General features: G+C 42.0%; 1 protein-coding gene across 1 annotated transcript in view; it reads right to left on the bottom strand.

Annotated features, from left to right (window-relative positions):
* The window catches only part of fam20cb (FAM20C golgi associated secretory pathway kinase b), a 57,036-nt gene that overhangs the window by 17,610 nt on the left and 18,321 nt on the right, over positions 1–21,105 (bottom strand). The gene's annotated exons all lie outside the window — the stretch shown is intronic.

The following is a 21,105-nucleotide window of genomic DNA, read 5'->3' as shown; positions in this document are numbered from 1 at the left end:
GCAAAGCTCACTCTACCCCTCTCTCTCTCTGTAACACATTAAAACACGCACACACACACAGAGGAAGGTGTGTAAACACACATTTTTGAGGGGTTTAGATAGAATGAACTACAAATAGGCACATATAGGCTTCACAGAATAGGACACACACATCCTTAAACACACACTGGCAAGTGATGAAAGTATTGAGATAGCATGATGACAACTAGGTTAGCACACGCACACACAAACAGTGCAAAAATCACTGTTACAGCTTGAGCTATTCTCTGTGGAAAACAGCTATGCGTGCGCGTTAAACGCATTCTCAACGTGTGTGCATGAAGCTAATGTCAATATAATGATTTATGCAATAAAAATGATTTTAAAAGAATCTGTATTCAGCTGCGAGTTGAGCTTCTGTGTCCTCCGGGGCCAGCACCATGTAAATGCAGTCATCCTGAATAAATAGCCAACGCCTTTAGAACACAACAGCTTTTTTTTTCTCCTTTTTTTTTCCGGTGCCACTTCAAAGAAGCCTGTGCTTAAGCAAAGAATAGCCCTAAATGAAAATCACTGAGCAAAACACAGCTATTAGAGGTTTATTGCGTGGCATGACACCATGAAGTCTGTTAGCTGTGAGAGGAGGAGGAGGAGGAGGATGAAAGAAGGATGTTCAACTAGATTGTTATTGAGAGGCTTTTTTAGACTATGGCAAGAGACAAGGGACAGAAAAAGGTGAAATGTGCGCGTCATTAATTTTAAGACTACTACTGGGATTATCTTCGCATTAATCCGTCATGGGAAGTGTGGATATTGTGCAAATATTCCATCCAGATAAACTGGCCATAAAGATGAAGTCATCATTTCAGCATAACCACTCCCTCTGAGCAGGCAACATCTCCTTATCTGTGCAGGATACAGCAACAGCACACATCACAGCACCAGCATTTAGCTCAACACCTCTACTTATCTATCGCTTTCTTCATTAGAGACAAAAAAACATGCCTTTCTCTTTTTGTTTGTCAGAGGAGGAAGAAAAAGTACTATTTATGGTATGGCTGTGGATAGAAAACTGCCTGGGAGACACTTCCAGGAGTTGTCCTTTCAGTGCTGCAATATTCCTTGGAAATACACAGTCGGTTCTTACTTGGTTTTGAATGCGCCAAAGCCAGCAGGAAATCAGCAAGGGCTCCGACTTAATTAAATTGCCTTCGATTAAAAATTGAGTGAAATTCAATTACGTATTGCAAAAACGTCTAATGCTTTTTCCTTCCACCTGGAAGCTGGAGTCGGAGGACTTAATCATAAAGAGTGAAAGGGAGGATGGATGGATGGATGGATAAATTCTCTCCTTATGAAATCCTGCTCTTCATGTGAGAAACATAACATGAATGCATGGTAAATATTCACAAGATCTGATTTTCAAACACAAATGCAAACATGTCTCAGTGAATTCCCTTATAAACCATATAAGAGCAAGACTATACTGTTTTTTAATTTCCATTTCTAAAGCAGGGTTGGATTACATGTGTGTGTGTGTGTGTGTGTGTGTGTGTGTGTGTGTGTGTGTGTGTGTGTGTGTGTGTCTGCAAGTGGGAAGGAGAGATGATGAATTTCCCTGTACGGCATAAAAGATGATCCTTAATCTGCCCCATTCATTCAGCTTTCAAAGGAACAACATCAGTGAAGCGCTGCCACATCAGTTGGCTCACACGGCGCTGCGTGAATGAGTAACACGCAGGGCCACATATTGACCAAATAATCACATTATGTTACACAACTGTACAGACTGAATATATATCCGTGCCTTTGAAATGTGACACTTTAAAGCGAGGATATGCTACGACGTTTGTGGAGGACATAAACGAGTACAGCTTTTGTGATTTGCACAGTTGGAATCAGTGTGAGATTTCCACCATTGCTTTTATTTTTTCAGTAAATCTTAGGTTTCTGAGGTTCTCTGTCTCTATTTCTCTAGGTTCTTCGAGTTCTGGTACTCCAGGTACTTTCAAGGAAACACAAGTGTTGCAAGCCTGGCGGGCTAATGCGTCTCAGTGCCCCCCCACTAAGCGTAAGCATCAGGGAATTATAACTTGCAAGTATTAAATTACCTAATGTATCTTTATTAGCCTACTGTTACAGTTAATCATTATTACACATATAAAACAGCTTGAAAGACAGTTAAATTCCAACCTAACTCAAACACAACAAACAGCCTAACTGTGCTATTTCCACTGAAGGATACTAAAAAACCCCAACAAACTAAAAGGAAAGCGCACCACCTGTCATTTCTGGGGTTTCAATTAAAAACTATACGGTCTTAATGATATAAATCCAATCTGAGACGAACAACAACACATAATATATATTATACTGCGCCATAATTCATTTAACAAAACTGAGCCAAAATGCAGAAGCAGTTGTAGAAAACTAGACTTTGACAGGATCATCTTTTTTCCAGCCATTCTGTTGTAGATTTGTTGCTTTGATTGGGATCACAGTCCTTTTGCATGACCCAGTTTACACCAAGCTTTAGCTGTCAGACAGATGCTCTCACATTTGACTTGAGGATACTTTGATATATGAAGGAGTTCATGGGTGAAGCAAAAAAAAAAAAGCCAAAATCATCATCCCTCTGCCACCGTGCTTGACAGCTCGCACAAGGCATTTACGCTGATATGCTATCTCTAATCGTGGCGCTGTGATTTAGCACCAGACATCTCCACTTTGGTCTCGTCTGTCCAAAGCTCGCTGTTCCAGAAGTCTCGTGCTTTGATCACATGCAACTCTGCAAACCTGAACTGTGCTGAAATGCTCTTTTTAGAGAGAAGAGGCTTTCTCCTGGCGATCCTTTCAAACAAGCCGTACTTGTTCAGTCCTCTTCTTATTGTACTGTCATGAACTTTAACATTTAGCATGCTAACTGAAGCCTTTTAGTAGTTGCTCAAACATTGCACTGTCTGACCTTGGGAGGAATTTGCTAAAATATCAGCTCCTGGGAAGACTGGGAACTGTTTTGAATGTTTTCCATATGTGAATATCTTCCTCACTGTGGACTTCAAATTCTTTGCAAATGCTCTTCCCAGGTTGATCACCAGCAGCAGGTGCTTCTCTAAAATTATTGCTGATGTCTTTTTTCCTTGGCATCGTACTAAGACACACCTGAATGCTCCAGACCTACAGCTGCTAAAGCCTCTGCTTTTATAGAGGTCCTCAAACTTGCTGATGATCAATCAATCAAATGCATTTGATTATCAGCACCTGGCTGCTACTTCTACTCTTAATTCCCATGGAAGCAAGAAGGGTGAAAGAGTTTTTCACACACTGCTTCTGCATTCTGGCTTATTTTTATTTTTAAAAAGTAAGTGAAATAATAAAAAGTAAGTAAAATAATGAGTGCTGTTGTCCAGGTGAAGATGTATTCATCTTTATTGCGTCCTGATATGTAAAAAATTAGAACTGACCGAGGGTGTACTTTCCCTTTATAATAACTATCTAAAATCTGTGATTCTTCTGCTATTCACACTTTTGGTTATACTTTCCTGAAAGGCAGAAACACTTATTTATTGAGTGTGAACATCAAGGGATGACAGTTCAATCTCAAGCACTGGGATTATATCTGCTGTTAGTCTGACCTTGAGTCTGATCAGCTGCTATAACATCTGCACATCTCATACGTAGCACAATAAACAACCCGGACTCAAGTCCGATAAGGAATCCTGTTCACTCACCCGTGTCTGTAATTTTTGCACATTTAACTTCATTGGAGGCACTTGACGTGCCAATTTGTAAAAAATAACCTCCATTCAGAATAAAAATCTCCACTGGATGATTAGAAGACAGGCTCGGCTAAGACTGATTGCCGTGGCCTTTCCAGAGCTATTCTGGCTCTGCTGAGTGCGTGCCTTCCACTCACTATTGATCTATCGACCCACGGTCCAGTAAAACCTTGCTCAGACCAAAAGGTGAATCGGACACAAACACACACACACTACAGGCACAACCAAGCGTGCGTATACACTCACACAGACACAGACTAACAAGCATGTTGATTTTTGATGACAAGATTGATGTAGCCTCTCTGAATTATGCTCACGTCAACAATAGCCACTCCAGCTCGCTCACTGTTTGCAATTCTTCAGTGTGTGGCGGCGGCGGTTAGGTGCCATTGACCAGCCCTTGTAAGCTTTTGTCACAGTGATGCGATCACCACAATGCAATTGGAATTGAGCAGCTCAGTAAATAGGGTTAGGAAGGTAAGAAAAGGATCGGTATTGTCTGCTGTAATAAGATGCAGGTGGATGCACTGGGGGTTAACAGAACACATCACCATATATATATAAAAAATTAAAAGTCAGTGTTAAGAGTGCAGAAAATAAATGCTGCATGAATAAGGGAAGGACTCGCATTACTGAGAGGAGTTTAATCCGAAAGTAAAAGGAGTCGGTCTCTTAAGTTTCAAGTCTTTCTGCAAGCCATTGTGACTATGTGAGTGGCCCTCTCTGCTCAGCACTCGAGCCCAAGCTCACTCACCCACACTGAACTTTTCTCTCCAGCGTGCAGCAACAAACGCTGGCGACTGCAGCTTGTGTGTAAGTACATAAAGAGCAGCTCCTTTACAGCTCTGTCATGGCCACTCTTTCTCTCCCTTTGTGTGTGTAACCCCCCCACACACACACACCCCACCCCACCTCACCCTGTGCACTCAAGTGTGCAGAGGGAAGCTTGCTTTTTACAGCTCTACATTTACAGCGCAAATGTGGCAGCACCACATGCCAGTGCTGTACACGGTGCTTGGTCACGCGCTTTTGTTGTGTGCCGTTTGCTTCCTAAGGCGTGCTTTTGATACGTTCACCATCAATGCAAATCAGTATTTAAATGACAGCAGCTATCAAGTTTATTTCTCATACATGCAATCTACAGAATATCTAAGACATTGGGTTAATTAAAGCGGACCTTTTTTTAAAAAACTGTATACACCTATCAGGCTTAACATTCTGACCACTGACAGGTGACGTGAATACCTCTGATTATCTCTTCATCATGGCACCTGTTAGTGGGTGGGTATGTTAGGGAGGAAGTGAACATTTTGTTCTCAAGGTTGATGTGTTAGAAGAGGGAAAAATGGGAAAACGTAGGGATTTAAGTGAGTTTGATAAGGGCCAAATTGTGATGGCTCCAAAACTGCAGCTCTTATGGGGTGTTCCCAGTCTGCACTGGTCTATATCTATAAAAGGTGGCAGCAGCAGGGTCCCATGTGGCTATATTCACTCTCACTGACATCATTTAGACCCAATAGCAGAAAACTGCCTGAAACCAAATATGTAAAGCAATCTGACACCTGAGCTTTTGGCTTTTATGGATTAATGAGACATGCACTCACCTCATTATTTGAAGCTTTGGCCTTGAAACAGCACACATATGACAGACATTCCCCTTTAATAACACTAATAACACGTTATATAATGAATACCCAGGCACCAGTTTAGTCTCTAGGAAGAAGATTTAAAAGAATATTTAACTACTTATTGATGTTTAACATTTATAACTGATCAACTGAAAAAATAATAAGCTGATGTGTTCATTGCATCTGTAATAAGAAAGAAAATCTTTGTCTAATGGTGCAATCGCATGAAATATAATATGAAATCATTTAGAATAAACAAAGCGGGGAACAGAAGCACTGTGAAATTCTTTGAAACGCCTGATATGAAACCCAAACCAATTGCCTGATTTCCCTCCTGAACAACAATTACCGCTAATTATCAGCTTCTCTGCTCTCCTCCGCCTCTGCCCTTAGCACTCAAGGCACGTAACACATATCCATCCCCTCACTTCTTAGGCCATTCTTCTTCTGTTCCATCTCCCGCTCCCTTTCGCGCAAACAGCCTTCATCTGCCTGTAACCAAAACAGACGAAGCCGGGGTGTCGCTGGGCCCTGATGGGACAGCGTGAGCTCTGGCACTTTTCATTATTCATGCCCGCCTTCTTCCTCGTCGCAGTTTCCCTTCTTCCTCCCTCAATCCCCCTCATCCGCCCTTTTGCTCTCACAGCGTGCAACGGATTTATTAGAAGGTATTACCAAGAAGGCCCGACGTTACTGCACTTACATCCCAACAGACCCGAAGGATGGAGGAGAGGGGGAAGCGGTGAGGGGGTGGATACTTGGGAGAGGGTTGGGACAAAAGCCAGAGGAAGGAAACAAGAAGCAACACAACAGCAATACTCGTGAGAGATGTTCTTTCTTTAGAATGCATATTTTATCATCGGCGCCCGCAACAACAGACAGTTTTAATGTGGCTTCACTGAAACTGTGTTTTAAACCGCATGCATTGTTTCATGCTCTAAGGATTTCCGTGTATGCGTGGACGTGTTTTTCTACTCAACATCTATTTCCTCTATCAGTCTTCAAACCTGTTTCTTCTGGTTTCTGTCTGTTGCTTTTTATAAAGTGAAAAGACTTGTCCCACGACACTGAAGACAAACACAGAAAAAGATTTTAGACCGTACAAACAAAAAGATTAACAGTGATAGATGTGATATGCCGGTGAGCTGACTTATCCTAAAGAAGACCACGTCAGTGTATCTCCATAGTTCATTTCAGATTATGGCTCTCAGTTTGGCACAGACACAGACTGCAGATGGACACGGGCAATATTAATCTTTCTTTGAGCGAGACTAGCCCAGCCTGACACACACACTTAGACGCACACATGCACATGCATAAATGTGCATGTGCACACACTCCCAGAGGCACCAGTGTGATTGTGTCACAGAGTGTGCAGGTGCACAAATGTATAGATGTGCTTTTTTGCAAATATGTCAACCAGTTAGCTCGTTTATGTGTATGCAAACACATTTTAATGACATACACGGCCACAACACGTTATTTTGTGCCATTTGTTGTATTAGAAGCAGAGCACGAAGCCCCAACAATAAAAAAAATACAGAAAACGGAGCTCTCCTAAGCTCATCAAGCGCCTCTCAGAGCTGATAGACTTCGGCTTACAGCACCAGCGGTAGCTGCTGCTAGAGGCTACAGTGCCGAGAACAAAGCCAAGGCTCTGTGAAACATCACACAGGCCGGCGCCATCCAAACCCCCGAAGAACCTCTCCATCGCAAAGTTCATTGTGCTGCAGACTTATCAGGCCATTCCTGAATAGGACCCACTAATAGAATTATGAGGAGGGAATGAAAGGAGAGGAGAATGGCAGCAATGTTTCTGTTGAGAGAGGATTCATTTCCAAAGGAGGCAACGCTCTCATGGACATGTGTTGCAGATGTTGTCACGGTCAGTAATGCCAAAGCTGACACGGAATGAACTCTCGGGCGCAGACTAAAATAAACCCAGAGAAGTTACATCTACTTCTCGGCTTGGGTAGCAGGCAACGGACAGAAAACGAGGGAGAGATGAGACCTGCAGGCCAGGCTGTTTCCAGTGAGGTTTGATGCTGAGCGAGCAGGTAGAAAAGTAGAATTTCAAGTCTCTCTCTCTGACTCACACACACACACACACACACACACACACACACGAGCTGATGTGGTTGATCAATGCTACTGCCGAGCAGAAAGTCTCACTCTGGAGTCAGAATCAAATCAGCACTTTTTTATGTCTATAACACGCATTGGTGTCTCATTGTAATTATTTTGTAATAAAGTGCACGAGGTTATTAAAAATTCATTCACAGTGCTGAATGAATTCCCCAAAAGCTCACTGAAAATCAACATTTAGAAAGGTTTTATACTTTGACCGAATTTATTGCAATTCACAAATTTGTCTCCTCAAAATAACGACTTCTACTGTAGCAGGGAAGCTGGACTCATTGCTGAGTCCAGCTTCCCTGCTACACAGTGCAAGCTGGCTCCTTTTATAAAGACTGCTCTGTGATTCGCTGTCGGGTTTTCATTCATCTGCCATGCACGCTGAGAAGATTTCTCGCAAGCATCAATAATTTGGGCAAATGAGGCAAATTACCAAGTGTCAATTAGAGGGGGGACAGCGTGCTCTTCTCAATTGCAGCCATAATTTTAGTCTGATAAGATGGGTATATGTTCAAATAAAAAATGAAGTCTAGTCCATTTTTAAAATTCGCTGCTTTTTTCCCCCCAAAAAATTGATTGAGGAAAACCATTTTCATTTAAATTTTGTCATTTCTTTGAAATTGAATCATTTAGAGATAACTGCAGTAGTTTATATGCAACCCCGTGTTTCCATGTGCCGGCAGAGGTTGCCTGCTGCTCTTGTGTTACTCGAGCTGACAGGCAAATGACTGTATAAGCAACGGAAATTGTGAAAAGGATGGATCACCACATGTCTGTGCTTTGTGCACATGATCAGGTTTTCTATGACTCACCGGTGCTCTCGGGCACATGCATATGGTAAATTGAAAATTTGGTTATCCAAATATGTCAATGGCCAGAGCGTCCGTGAAGGCTAATCTCATTGGAGAAGGCCTCGGCGAGCAGCAGAGTGCAACATTTGTTGAGCTGATAAATTACGTTGTAAATTGAAGCAAAGAGTTTTTGTGTGCTGGAGCAAAAATTTAGTTCATCTATTATTTGACTAATTGTTTTGGTCCAGAAACTATGGTGGCCCTGAGAGATCAAACACACTCCAACTTATGGAAACACCAGCAAACACAACGCAGATGTTTTTGGGGCTTTTTCCAGCGTTGTTTCAGATGAGCTCGTCAGACTAACTGGTGCATTGAGTCAGAGCCAGAGTTATTACAGTTTTGTATTTTCTAATTCTCTTTTTTATTTTGTTTTTCAGCTTTATTGTCAATTCGTTTCGTTTCGGTTCATTTTCAGAGCGGGGCTGAGGATTTCACTCTGCTTTTTATATTTTGAACATATTAACTTTTCATTCATTTCATTCGTTGTAGTTATAATACGGAGGGCATTTGTCAGGGGCAAGATTTCAGAAGTTGAGAATAAATATTAAAAAACAACACTTTATTAAAGTAGTTGACTCACGGTCATGCAGACACTCATGCATATGCATCTAAGCCTCCTCGGGCTTGTTGGCTTGAAAACCTTAACCTAATTGAGAAAGACTAAAACCACAAACATTTTCTCCTTATTTTCACTTTTAGCTGAATATAAATACTTTGGTGTACTGTGCAGAAGTCTTAAGTTATCCCTCATTTCCTTTTATTTTGCTTTCAATGAGCCATTTAGTAATTTTTGAAATTAGTCTGAAGCAATAGTTTTCCAGGCTGTCTGAAGGTCATCAGATTTTTGACTCATTTTCAGTCCAGTCCTTGTACCTGACCATTTTCAGATGTTTTTTTCTCTTGTTTGTTAAGCCACTTAAAAACTGACCTACAGTATGAATCATTCAAGCACAAAAACAGTACCTACCTCAAAGGATGAACCAGTGTTGTATCTAGCAGCAAAGCAACTTTAAAATGGATCTTTTAGCACTTACTAGCAGCCTGTCACGAAACTCACTATTTGTTCCCATTTCTTTAGTTGAATCTAAAAAGATAACACAATTTGACGGGCGTAAAAATGACATTTTTGTACCACTGCAAATTTGGCACATCTCAGCAAGGTGTGCAGCATGTTCTTAAAATATTAACTGGACAAGTTCAGGACAAAAGTAGATGCGGCAGGCCGAAAAAAAAGGAAAAAAAATCTACAATCTACAGCAAATGAACAGTATCTGAAAGTCATGACATCCTGACACAGGACCTGATAGATGAATCTGGACCTTCAGTTGATCCATGTACTGTTCACTGACGCGTCATGAGAAATGGTCTCAGCAGAAAGGTGACTGTCAAGAAGTCATTCTTAAGGAAGAGAAACAGGGAGCCATGGCTGAGGTATGCTAGATTACACTAGAACTGGACTGAAAATATGTGGCGAGCTGTCTCATACAGTGTGTTTCTACAGATATCTGTAAAACATGGTGGAGGCTCTGTCACAGAACGAAAGGCCGCCAACATCCAGGGAAGGGTTTTGGAGTGTGGACCTACTCAACCAGAAAGCTTGCCTGCAGCCAAATATTGACTTTTAAGCTCATTAGAATTGTCTATTTCACTCCATTTTACTTTGGTGCTGGATCAAAACCTTTGCACAGTCCTTTATGTAGAGTACTGTTGCTGGTCAGACAGTCCAAACAACAGCCAAGAGACATGCCGAGCAGCAGCCCTCTCCAAAAGAAAAAAGAATCCTATAACCTCGCTTTTGTCCAAACCTGAACATTTTGTGCAGTATGTATACCTCCCAACGTTACTGTGTGCTCCAAATGGCAGCATAAGTGCTGGCCCGGATACATGTAGATGCCATCAGATTGCCTCTCATTGGGGATGAAGTCATCCCTCTCTTCTCTTCTCGTCTTTCATGTTTGCTACATTAGTGACAAGAGAGTAATCAAAGCAGCCATTAATGCCTGGCCATTTCCTCTGCCCTTGCCACGCAGGCCCACGGGGCGTGATATGCTTCCACTGGACTGGAGTAAAGACTACAGAGTGTGTGGGTGTGGGTAGGAGTGGGGGGTGAGTGGGTGCAGCTAAAACCACCACCCTAATGGATTTTCCTCATTTCCTGTGGCTTTAGTCTTAAAAGAAGGAGAAAAAAAAAGATCTGAGATGCTGCTGGTGGTAAGACTTGTGATTTGTTAATGGTTCAAATTTAGAGATAAAAGGGGGAGGGTGGGGGGTCTATGTTTTAATCACAATTAACCAAATTCAGAAACATTTAGAGAAACAAGCAAGTCAATCTTACAGCTTGGCTTATGGGTTTTTAATGTGGAATGCTGGAGAATAATTAAACCCTTTTTGTCAAGTTTCCGTCTTAAATGACCACTAAATAAAAAGCAACACTGGTTAAAAATACAAATACAAATCTTTGTTTAATGACTTCAAATAATGTTTTTCTGTTCACTATTCAAGAACAACAAAACAGCAGCTTCACTGTGCACAAGACACACTTAATTTCCCATCTAACTCTTGACAAGAGTCCGAAACATAGTTGTCCGACCTTGCTGCATTGAAAATAGCACGGCCAGCTGCTTATGGAGTAACATTATTAATGAAATCAGCGGTCCCCAACCTCTTTTGCGCCGGTTTAATGTCAGGCAATATTTTCATCTACCGGCCTTTAAGGTGTCGTGGATAAATACAACAAAATAAAATGATGCGAACAAGACAAAAACTGTGGTATTTGTAAATATAATAATAAACGCGAATTCACTGTGTAATTGTGTAACTTTATCAGCAGCGTCCTCCTGAAATGCGCCAACAACAGAGAGTAATCCTCCTCTCTGCCCCGTAATGCTCTCTGGTCGCTATGGTAACGTGTAAATATTTCTTTCAAAATAAGACACGCAACTACAACATGGGAAAAGACCGAGTTAACGATAAAAGCCCTGAAAAGCATACATTTCACACCCGAGCCTCAACTCTCGCGGCCCAGTACCAAACGACTCGCGGACCGGTACCGGCTAATTATTTCTTAGGAAAAATATGGGAACTACATAATGTCAAGCACGTGACTACTTTCAATAAAAGACGTCACCAAATCTTCTCGTGGCTCGTCCCCTTCTGAGAAGCCGAGTTAGGCGTGAGGAGACAAACAGTTCGTTCTGTCTACCTCCCAAGTCGTTTCTATCTCTGTCTCCTTCTCTCACTACTTCCAGCACACAGCGCACTACAAACAACCAACAAGGGTTTTTTTTAATCATGTGCCTGCTGTGCACAATTTAATTTAACTGTGCCTCGACTTGTGAGTTTCTTTAATCAATTCTAGCTTAAAATTACCCACCATCCACCACTGCGCCAGTTCCTGACATTAAAGCTCTGTCTCTGTCCCAACACTCTGCAAACTATGTGAGTAATTAGTAATGCAGCCCCCTCCAAATTCTTTCATGTCTGAATTGAAATTTATTGCTGAGACAATTAGTGTAATTATACTGTTTGCCGCCTGCTTAAGAAGGTGGTGGCATGCCACTGTAGCAGGATCCAACTTGTGCGCTTCTGTGCGTGTCTCCTCTTTGACTAATGTGTTGTTGCAAAATCATAAACATGGGAAAATGCGCACTGACTTGATTTAGCAACATGCAACATAGTAGCTGACTAGCACGTGTGATTTATGGCACCCAAATCTCTGTTGATCACAGCTCACACCTCATACCTAAAGCAATACGTGGTCGACAGGAATAGAAGAGCTGAGGGCTTAAGCGAGTTCTTTTCTGTAGTTCCTGGCAAAAAACTAAACAAAACAAAAACAGCGAGGGGCAGCAAGGGATTGGGAGTCTGAGAGCAGCGAACCTCTGTGAAACAGCAGAGCAGAACACTGACTAAGAAGGGAGAGGCAGAAAGCCAAGGAAGTGGGTTAGCAGGGAAAGATGGTAAAAGAAAGAAAAGTAATAAAAAATGGGTGTTGGGAAAAAGCATAAATAAGCATGGCACAAATCAAGGGATTTGGGAAAAGTTTTATTTTTTATTTTTTTAAATGAAAGACAGAGAGAACGGGGATCAAGGTCTGAGTGGCTGCAGCCAGGGCCTGTGGTGCCCTGAAATCCCAGGGCTGTGTCTGGTAAATTGGTGGGTGGGGTACATGGTGGCTGTTGATAAGCAGATAGAAAACAGTGCTCAGTGCCTATAAATACGCAATAAATACACATAGGAAAACCCTGGAGCCATGGGACTAGCATGGCAAGGGTGCACAGGGAGGGAAGAAAGACTCCCCACATAAGATGTGGAGCACTGCTGCAGAGACGTTCAGTGAAAAACACAGAGATGGAGATGGATACAGAAATATAGAAGAGGGTGAGAAACAGTGAAAGGGAACAAATTAGATGGAACAAGGAAATTATCCTGGAGAAACTGATGGGATCTCACTAACACGAGTCATGTTGTTCTGTTTCATAAGACCAGAAAACAAAAACAGGATGCATCTTACTCCTTCAACCTGTAAGGGGCCAACTTGTTTTTTGCCATTGTGCCACCATTATATCCTCGCAGATACAAAAGGAAACCGCAGAAATGAAAACTGGTGGAAAGCAACAAAACTGAGCTCGTAAAGCATTTATAGGGGCCGTCTGAGAGGCTTTATGAGCAGAGGAAAACAAGTTTTTGCGAAAAGGAGGAACAATATATGACAGATTCAGATTTTCCAGAGATGTGAAAGCTGGGAGGGTAAGTGGGGCACAAAACTCACAGGAGAGGAGCAGAGGGGCAGCAAATACGGCACACTGAGCCATTTCCTTCCAGCTGAATCACTCATATCATATCAGGAGAAAATGAGAGGACGGAGGTGTTGTTGGAGGGAGGGAAAGCAGGGCTCTCCTCTCGCTTTCAGTTCTCCCAAGACCAGAGATTGATGGGTGTGGCTGGAGGAAAGAGGAGTGATGGTTAAAAGAAGTGACGGGAAGAAAAAAGGGACAGAGAAAAACAGGAAACAGCCTGGGGAGGGTTAGAAACGAGGCAGAAGAGAGGCGAATGAGGAAATAAAACTGAAAAAGCTGGAAGAGGAATGAAGAAGTAAAGGAGAAATGCCTAAAAGGTGCTGTCAGAGTACAGGTGTGGAACATCACGCTTACTGATTTTAGCATACCAAAGATATAAAGGACAAAGTTAATGATATTAGTAATTTAAATATTAAATAAATATTAGTAATAAAAAAACAACCAATTCTGTATTTAAACATTAGGCTACATGGACGAAGTTTAAGTCGCTGTTTTCCTTCCTCCTCCTTTCTTATTCTGTTAGAATCTCGCCTATATGCCTAAATACACTGATTTGCTGCCATGTGATTGGCTGATTAGGTATTTAAGCAAACGAGAGTACCAATTAAATAAGCCGATGAGTGCACTGTCGGCATTTAGCACAAAGCATCACCACCGTTAGCATGATGACTTGCTCCGCCACCTGAGTCAAAAGCACACTGCTGAGCATCACCCGGGACACTCACTAGTTGCACTCCATGTGACAAGAAAAGCAAACAGTCGATGGAAATGACCGATGTGGTTACCTGGTGGGAAATTAGGACGAGAAAGATCGAGCCAAGGTGTTACAAAGTTGTGCAGGCTTCACGTTCTGATCGGTTCCAAGGTTAAGCTGCTTTTTTACTGTTAAACTAAAGCCTTAAGCAATTATTTTACATTTTTACTGCTTACATTTGCCTTACTCTGTGTCACTATGATTGCACTATAATGCTGCTGCTGCTGCTGGCAACTTGCTTCAGTAGATTCAGACTTCAAATTAGGAAGTGTGTCATCAGTGATAGCAGCTCATTGGAAAAGAAGGATGGAAAAAGCCCTTCCCTTACATACACTTAAAAAAGCATGCGCTCTGCGAGCCACAAGCATCAATAAAACATTACTTTTTTCAGTATTTTCTTTCTTTTAGATTATCAGAAATATCATTATCGCAAATCTTCGTTAAATATTGTATATATATCATAATTTTGAGGCTATATCACCGACTCCTACTTGGGAGTCACTGGAGTGCCACTTGTGGGGAGCATGTCTGTTTTCATGGTAATCAATTGAAAATGAGTAAAGCAACCGACTGACAGACCGGCGTTGCTTGGAGCAACATGGCTAGCATTAGCAAAAGGCACTCAGAGTTTAAACCTCTTATTAGTTTCAGCTGAACTTTGGGGTGCATTATGCACCAAAGGAAGATTTTAGATTTAGTTCTGCGTCTCCTACATTTAAATCCTTTTATTAAGAGATCTCCAGAATCATGGATGGATAGGAGGAATGACTACAACAACCAAAAACCATTGGGAACACTGTCACAAATTGACCAAATAGACAGTTTCTTCATGAGTTAGAGTTAAGTATCTCCTAGATTCACAAAGAGAAAGGGAAAAAAGCTGAAAAGTGAAGAAGCCAAACTGGCCGCTGAGACACAAACTGCCGCTCAGTTCCTCGTGTACCGTCACGCATTTTCCTACAAGAGCACCGAGCAGCAAATCTTCATGTAACATGCCAATTTTTTTTCTTTCTTCTGCCTCGAGAAAAACTGGCTTCAAATGCAGCAAGCTAACAGTAACTAATGATGTACAGAGCATGACAGATGCATGCACGTTTAATTCAGCGTATAAAAAATACATAGGGGGGAAAAAAAAGGAATCTGTGTATATTTGCATATTTAATGTGAAGCCTTTTCTTACATCTGCTGCACTTAACTGCAGCTTTTTCCATTTACTGCACAGCTGAGTAAAGGAGTGTATATTCAGTGAGAGCTCAAACAAACCGCTTTTAATGTTTCCTTACACGGTATGAAAGATGCGAAAGCCTCTCTTCAGACTGACTGATAAATTACGAGTTACACTCTTACATTTAGAGGAGGGAGTGTTTCGGATAGAGCGTGCTGCATGTTTAAGTGGTCTCCCTGCTTGAGTTGTTCATTGACAGTGAAGTAGGGGAGGACATGTAGAATTAAAGGTGAAAACCCTGCCTCGATTTAGACTCTAGGCTATGATTTTACCGGACCATTACTTTGAATGATGAGTCAGCCACGCCCCCTCTGAAGTTAGCTCGTGCGTGGGCAAGAACTGAAACTCCAAAGCTCATATTTGAATAGGCACTGGGCAAACACCGTAAATGCCCCCACTGCTACCACCACCCCTCCTGCCACTACCACCTCCCCCCTCCTCCATAGCCCTGCACTGAGTTAAGCGAACACACAGCACATCATCACAGTTGGTAGAGAAGCACCATCGCTCGCAGCACACTAATCCGTGCAATTTTGCCAAGCTGCTTTCTCCTCGCAGGGCCTAACAATGCTGAAGTCACTTTTCCTCCCTCTCCCTCTCTTTTCTTTTTTTTTTTGCAAACAACAACAAATCATAATCCTTTGGTGAGCTCAGCCATATGGTCTTTTCTTTATCCTTTCTTTATCCACACCCCACTGACATTAATAATCTGTGTGGCTGGGGAGATGGTATAGGGCCAAAACACTCCCAACATTCAAATAATCCCACTGTCATTTTTTTGTACTTCTTTTGGCTGAAAAAGACATTTGCTTTGAAACTGATGGACTGATGTGTCGTGATTCTCCTGCAAATGATGAGGACATAAAAAAAACTGTCAGACTGTAAATCATTCACTGCTCAACTTCTAAATATATCTACTTTTTATAGCAACTGAGTTGTAAAGGGCAACAGAAAAACACTGACAACCTGAGAGGATTTGCCAATAAATCTATAGTGCTTCGTAGCTTTACAGTAATTTCAGCTCTTTGTTTAGCTGACTGCTGCAGGCGGTGGTTGTTTTCACAAAAATCTTTAAAATCAATTTGTGCTTTAACTGTTCAACACCAGCACAGTTAACAACTAGCTGGTGAACACAGTGGGGCCTTTAGTTATTAAAGAGATAGATGTTTCCTTCAGGACCAGCGCTAAAAGTAGAGGAAACAACGGACTTTTCATTAGGTGACCAAGAACTACATTTGTGCAAATGCAGACTGTAACATTTTGCAAACATTTTGTTAGCCAAAGGAGATTTTGCTGTTCTGCATACACACACATGCAAAGCTGCAACCTCTGAGGATGAAAAATGAAGCCTAAGGCCCCAATCGCACTAGAGACCAGTCAGTCACCCATAGCCACCAGTCTCTATGGAAAAAAAGTGTATTCTGTGACTGCTTGGTGAATGGTAAATGGAGGTTTCTACCAGTAAAACTTGCACCAAGAAACTCATTGCGAGTTTCTTCGGCTCCAGTCAATAGCAGGTTCCCAGTAGTTAGCATGGCAGACAGTGACAAGCAATAGTCAAACTGTTAGCTAAAAACATTTTTATTCAAAGTTAAATTTGTATCGTTTGTAATGTGCTGTTTGCAGTGGTAAACTTTCACTTTGAAAGCTAATATTCTCCATTGCAAATTTCACTACAGCTCAGAGACTAAATGGCAAGTTTTTCTTGACAACTCAACTGCATCTTTTATGCAAACTACGGGCAACAGTGACATTGTGTTAGTGAGGAAACAATCACAACGAAGTATGCAGCGCAACCAGTTTTGTTACCAGTTTCACTTGGCGGCAGCCAGTAACCTGAATCAACCACTCGACAACCGGGAAATACAAATTTTTCCCTAGCAACCAGTGACTGCCAGATATTCTCCGACTGATCTTTAGGTCTGTGTGACTGAGGCCTGAGCAGAAGTCCAAAAAAACTGCAATTCACTGAATGATCACTTCAGGCTCCCATCAAAATGTCCAAGTTTTGAGTGAAGATTTTGTTTATAATTCAGCAGGTAAAATTTGACTAAGGCTTAAAATTTACAATATAAGGGATGTGGCAGATTTGACTGGAAGGCGGTCGCCAATACAAATACAGCCATCTGCTAGGCCTTCACTCATTTGGTTGCACAGCTCATTCAAGAAGTCTTCCATTGCAATCAGTGTTTGCGAGTGAAATTGTGTTATTGTATCTGTTGTATCCATGCAGTCAAACAACCCGGCTTGCAAGCATCAGCCAGCAACAACAACTCCACACGTTTGTCTAAATATCTTCAAAAATAAAAGCATGGTCAAAAAAATAAATTTAAGGCATCAAATGTAAGTCTGCATACCAGTGGGTCATGTAACTGTGGCTGCATCCGTCTTTTAAAATTTATGTTTGGTCCCTCCAGCACTAATGCAGGCAAGCAAGTCTTTCTTTCAGTAGATTTGTCTATTTTCTGAATGAGAAGCCTCCAAAGTCACATTACTGCACTTGTTGTCACTTTGTCAAATTATGTAATGATTGTCTTTGTTGTTTTTATTTCAGCAGAGTGCGCTAACATGCCAAGAGGGCCCCTATAAACTGTAATGAAACTGAAGTGTGGCCAGTAAAAAAAAGAGCAACTCCATCTGAGAATATTATTGTGCCACTAAATCAGCACATCCCAGTGAAACAAATTACATGCTGTCATCACTTGTAAATTATGTTCAGTTCTTAGACATCCAGTCCTAAAAGGTGGAGAGAAAGACTCACAGTTCAGTATAGTTGTACGTTTTTTTTTCCATTGCGATTCATGTTAGGCATCTATTCATGTTGAGACACGGGTGCTGTGTTTGACTTTTTAATCTTCCCATCTGAGACTGGCTGCTTCACTTGTTTAGACTACCCACCCTGGTTTTTTCTCCCTTCTAAACAGGACGTCCACGGCTAAAACTTGGGGGAATATGCAGATGTTGAATCGTGAGAGCAAAACTTTCTACTTTAATCGAGCTCATGCGGTACGCAGCGGTGTGGGACAGATGTTTAATCTACATCTATACCTTAGCAAGTGCACTGACAGCTGTCCTCTTTCCCTCTGTAAACTTAGCTGCCACTCTGCTGGTTGCTAATTACGTATCACAACATGCCCTTGTAACACCACGCTCCTGAATGCTTCCCTTAGAGGGTGACTCTTCAGGGGGAGAGAAGGCCTAATTAGACCAAGTGTCCAAGAACTGACACAGATGGCTCTAGATGGTGAGCTCAAGAAATGAGATAAATGCTGCAAAAACAAAAAAACAGCCAAGGACCTTGCAGTGCTATAATTAAACCTGACAATCAGGAATGCTGGAAAGCGATGGTTGAACATGGTATTTTACCTCCTGCTTCATTACAGTCTAATGATCCCCCTAAAGGTGTTTTTTCCTGACACTAACTGCAGCTTACAAAAGGGATCAGTTTCTGCTGCCAGGACAGTGTGAAGAGACAGTGAGCTTTAATGGCTATTGAAGGCAAAGCCAAAAAAGCAAGAAGGAAGATCACAGAAGAGGCCTTGAGTTCTGCTGCAAACCAGAGCGGAGCTCCAACACGCGATAAAACGTTGGACACTTTGCTAAAACCAGAGCTGTCCTGCACCATGGCAGGAGTACAGAGTATGTTTGTTTCCCCCCTTTAGAATAAGTCCAGAAATAAAGACTTCTTCTTCTTTAATTAAAACGACTAGCAACACTTCCACCAATACCTTGGCTTTGTTTATCCTGAGCATACAGGCTCAACTAACTGGACCGAGGAGCTCCGTGCCGCTCCTTAGAAGCGAAACTGCATCTAGGCCGATCGCTGTAAACAGTCCAAATGTGCAAGGACCAAATTGCGAGATGAAGCCGAGCAGAAGGAAAAAAAACCTGCAAGGACTGATCCTCAGACTCAAGCGTTTTCTCCACACGCTCCTACGCTGGTATAAACAGCACAGCAAGTAAATTAGTCCACGATTCTTGGCTGGAGTTAAAGGGACTGAAGTTAAGATTTATTTAAAGTCGCCCTTCTGCCAGAATTTCTGTCTTGACAAGATGACAGCTTTCTAAAACTCTGTCCAGTAAAAATGAGCATGATGTGAGGAAGTGTGACGTTTGTTTACAGGTCCTGCTTGATTTGTATCTTGCGTCCTGAAAGTAAAACGAACAACGAATACAAGTGTGGAAGCTTTAACGTGGATCGGCCCCTCGAAAAAGAAGCAAAATCAAACAAACAAAATCAAAGGTGCGAAAAGCTTCTCTGAAGTTTATGCTTTGCATCAGTTTGCAGTCCCAGATTGTAAAAGCGCTGATGTTTCCACCCAAGTCGAGTACGCAATACCAAACACAGGACACATGACACTGGCTCTCAGAAGACATTAAGGGCTCATTTCCAGCCATGAAAACAGCCTCTGTGCCTCTGCTTCCAGCATCTGGTTCTCAGTAATAGCACCGTGGAGGGGCCGGACTCAGGCCAGATGAATCGATGCCTGCTGCCATTGTCACGTCAGCTGCTGAGGTGTACTGTGTCCAGACAGAGACAGAGTAAAGCCTGCCTCTGAGTGACAGTCCCTTCAAAGCAAAGAGACAAGATGACAGATGGTATCAAAGCCTGCATTCCCATAGAAATACAGAGCGGGATCAGGTTTTCGGAGGAGTTTATGCCCGAGTAATTAACTGCTTTTTTCTTCTTTCCCAAAAAACAATGAGTTTATCGGGGATGAACCGCGATTGTGATAGAGTTGAAAAAGCTTGCTTCTGAGACTGCAGAAAAATGGCAGCGCAGCACGTATTTAAAATGCATGTGCCCGTCTGTGCGTGAGCATGTGCAGCTCTGGCGATTGCTCGAACACACACACACATACACACGCACACGCACACAAAAGCACACAGATGGCAGAGGAATTTAGCCGAGGCTTTGATATGCAGATTGGATGCTGGCTTGTCATCTCTGCTGGCTGCAACACTGTGTTATCGTTTCTTCAGCACAATATTAAGGCTGATAACATTTACCTGAAGGGGGCAGTTGACTGATAATATCGTCAAGACATTCCTGCTCCTGGAAGGCCTGGGCAAGCGCTACGTGGGACAGTATCGCAGAAGAGCCATGCTGTATGCACGGGGGCATGAGCAAGAAACACACACACACACACGGATCGGCATGAAAAGACAAAGAAATAGGAGCACACTTTTCTCCTCCTTGTCTCCTAGGCACCAACAGTATGAGTACTGTGACAGCTGGGATGCCTTCATGTCCAAAGTCATCAGAGGTGGCAGTAAAACTGTGACACACACACACACAGTGAGATTTCAATTGCAGCGACAGCAATGTATAGTGTGGAAGATGGGAGAAGAACGGATGCTGATGCTGGGATTGCCCAAAATTAAGTGTAAATTACATAAAAGGAGTGAATGCCAGCGTCTAACAGACATGTCAAAAGAATATGTTAGAAAAAGTATCTCAGGCTTACTAATACCTACATTCTGCATAAATCATGACGCCTGATTACTGTAGGTGGCAGAGTGCCAGCAGTACATTAGTAGATTATTACAGTGGGACACTTGCTCATGTGCAGCTTCCTGCATCCCCGCTAGACCCTAGATTAGTTGCGTAAGCTTCTGCTGCTGAGTACTCGTAGCATGGTTGGCTATAGTGTAGCCTCTATGCTGTCTATGACATTGTCTGGCCCAAATTAAGAGATTATTTCAGACGAGAGAGAGTTTATCCTTTAATTTTAATTATAGGGAATTTCACAGGAGATAAACCGAGTAATTAAATAGATTTAATGGCATTATTTTTTTCTAAACTTCTTTTTATCACTGTCATTTTTTTTTTCTTTTTAGAAAAAAAAAGTTCCAAAAGTTCCAAAATATTTAACCTTTAATATTTTGGCTGATTATTGATTACTCTCTACTTAAAGGTATGGGATTACTTATTTCTACTATGTGCGTCT

This window comes from Oreochromis niloticus, linkage group LG8 (assembly GCF_001858045.2).
Source record: "Oreochromis niloticus isolate F11D_XX linkage group LG8, O_niloticus_UMD_NMBU, whole genome shotgun sequence".
In the NCBI taxonomy this organism is placed as follows: domain Eukaryota; kingdom Metazoa; phylum Chordata; class Actinopteri; order Cichliformes; family Cichlidae; genus Oreochromis; species Oreochromis niloticus.
The sequence above is the reverse complement of the archived record's forward strand: the minus strand, read 5'-3'. Positions and strand labels throughout refer to the sequence as shown.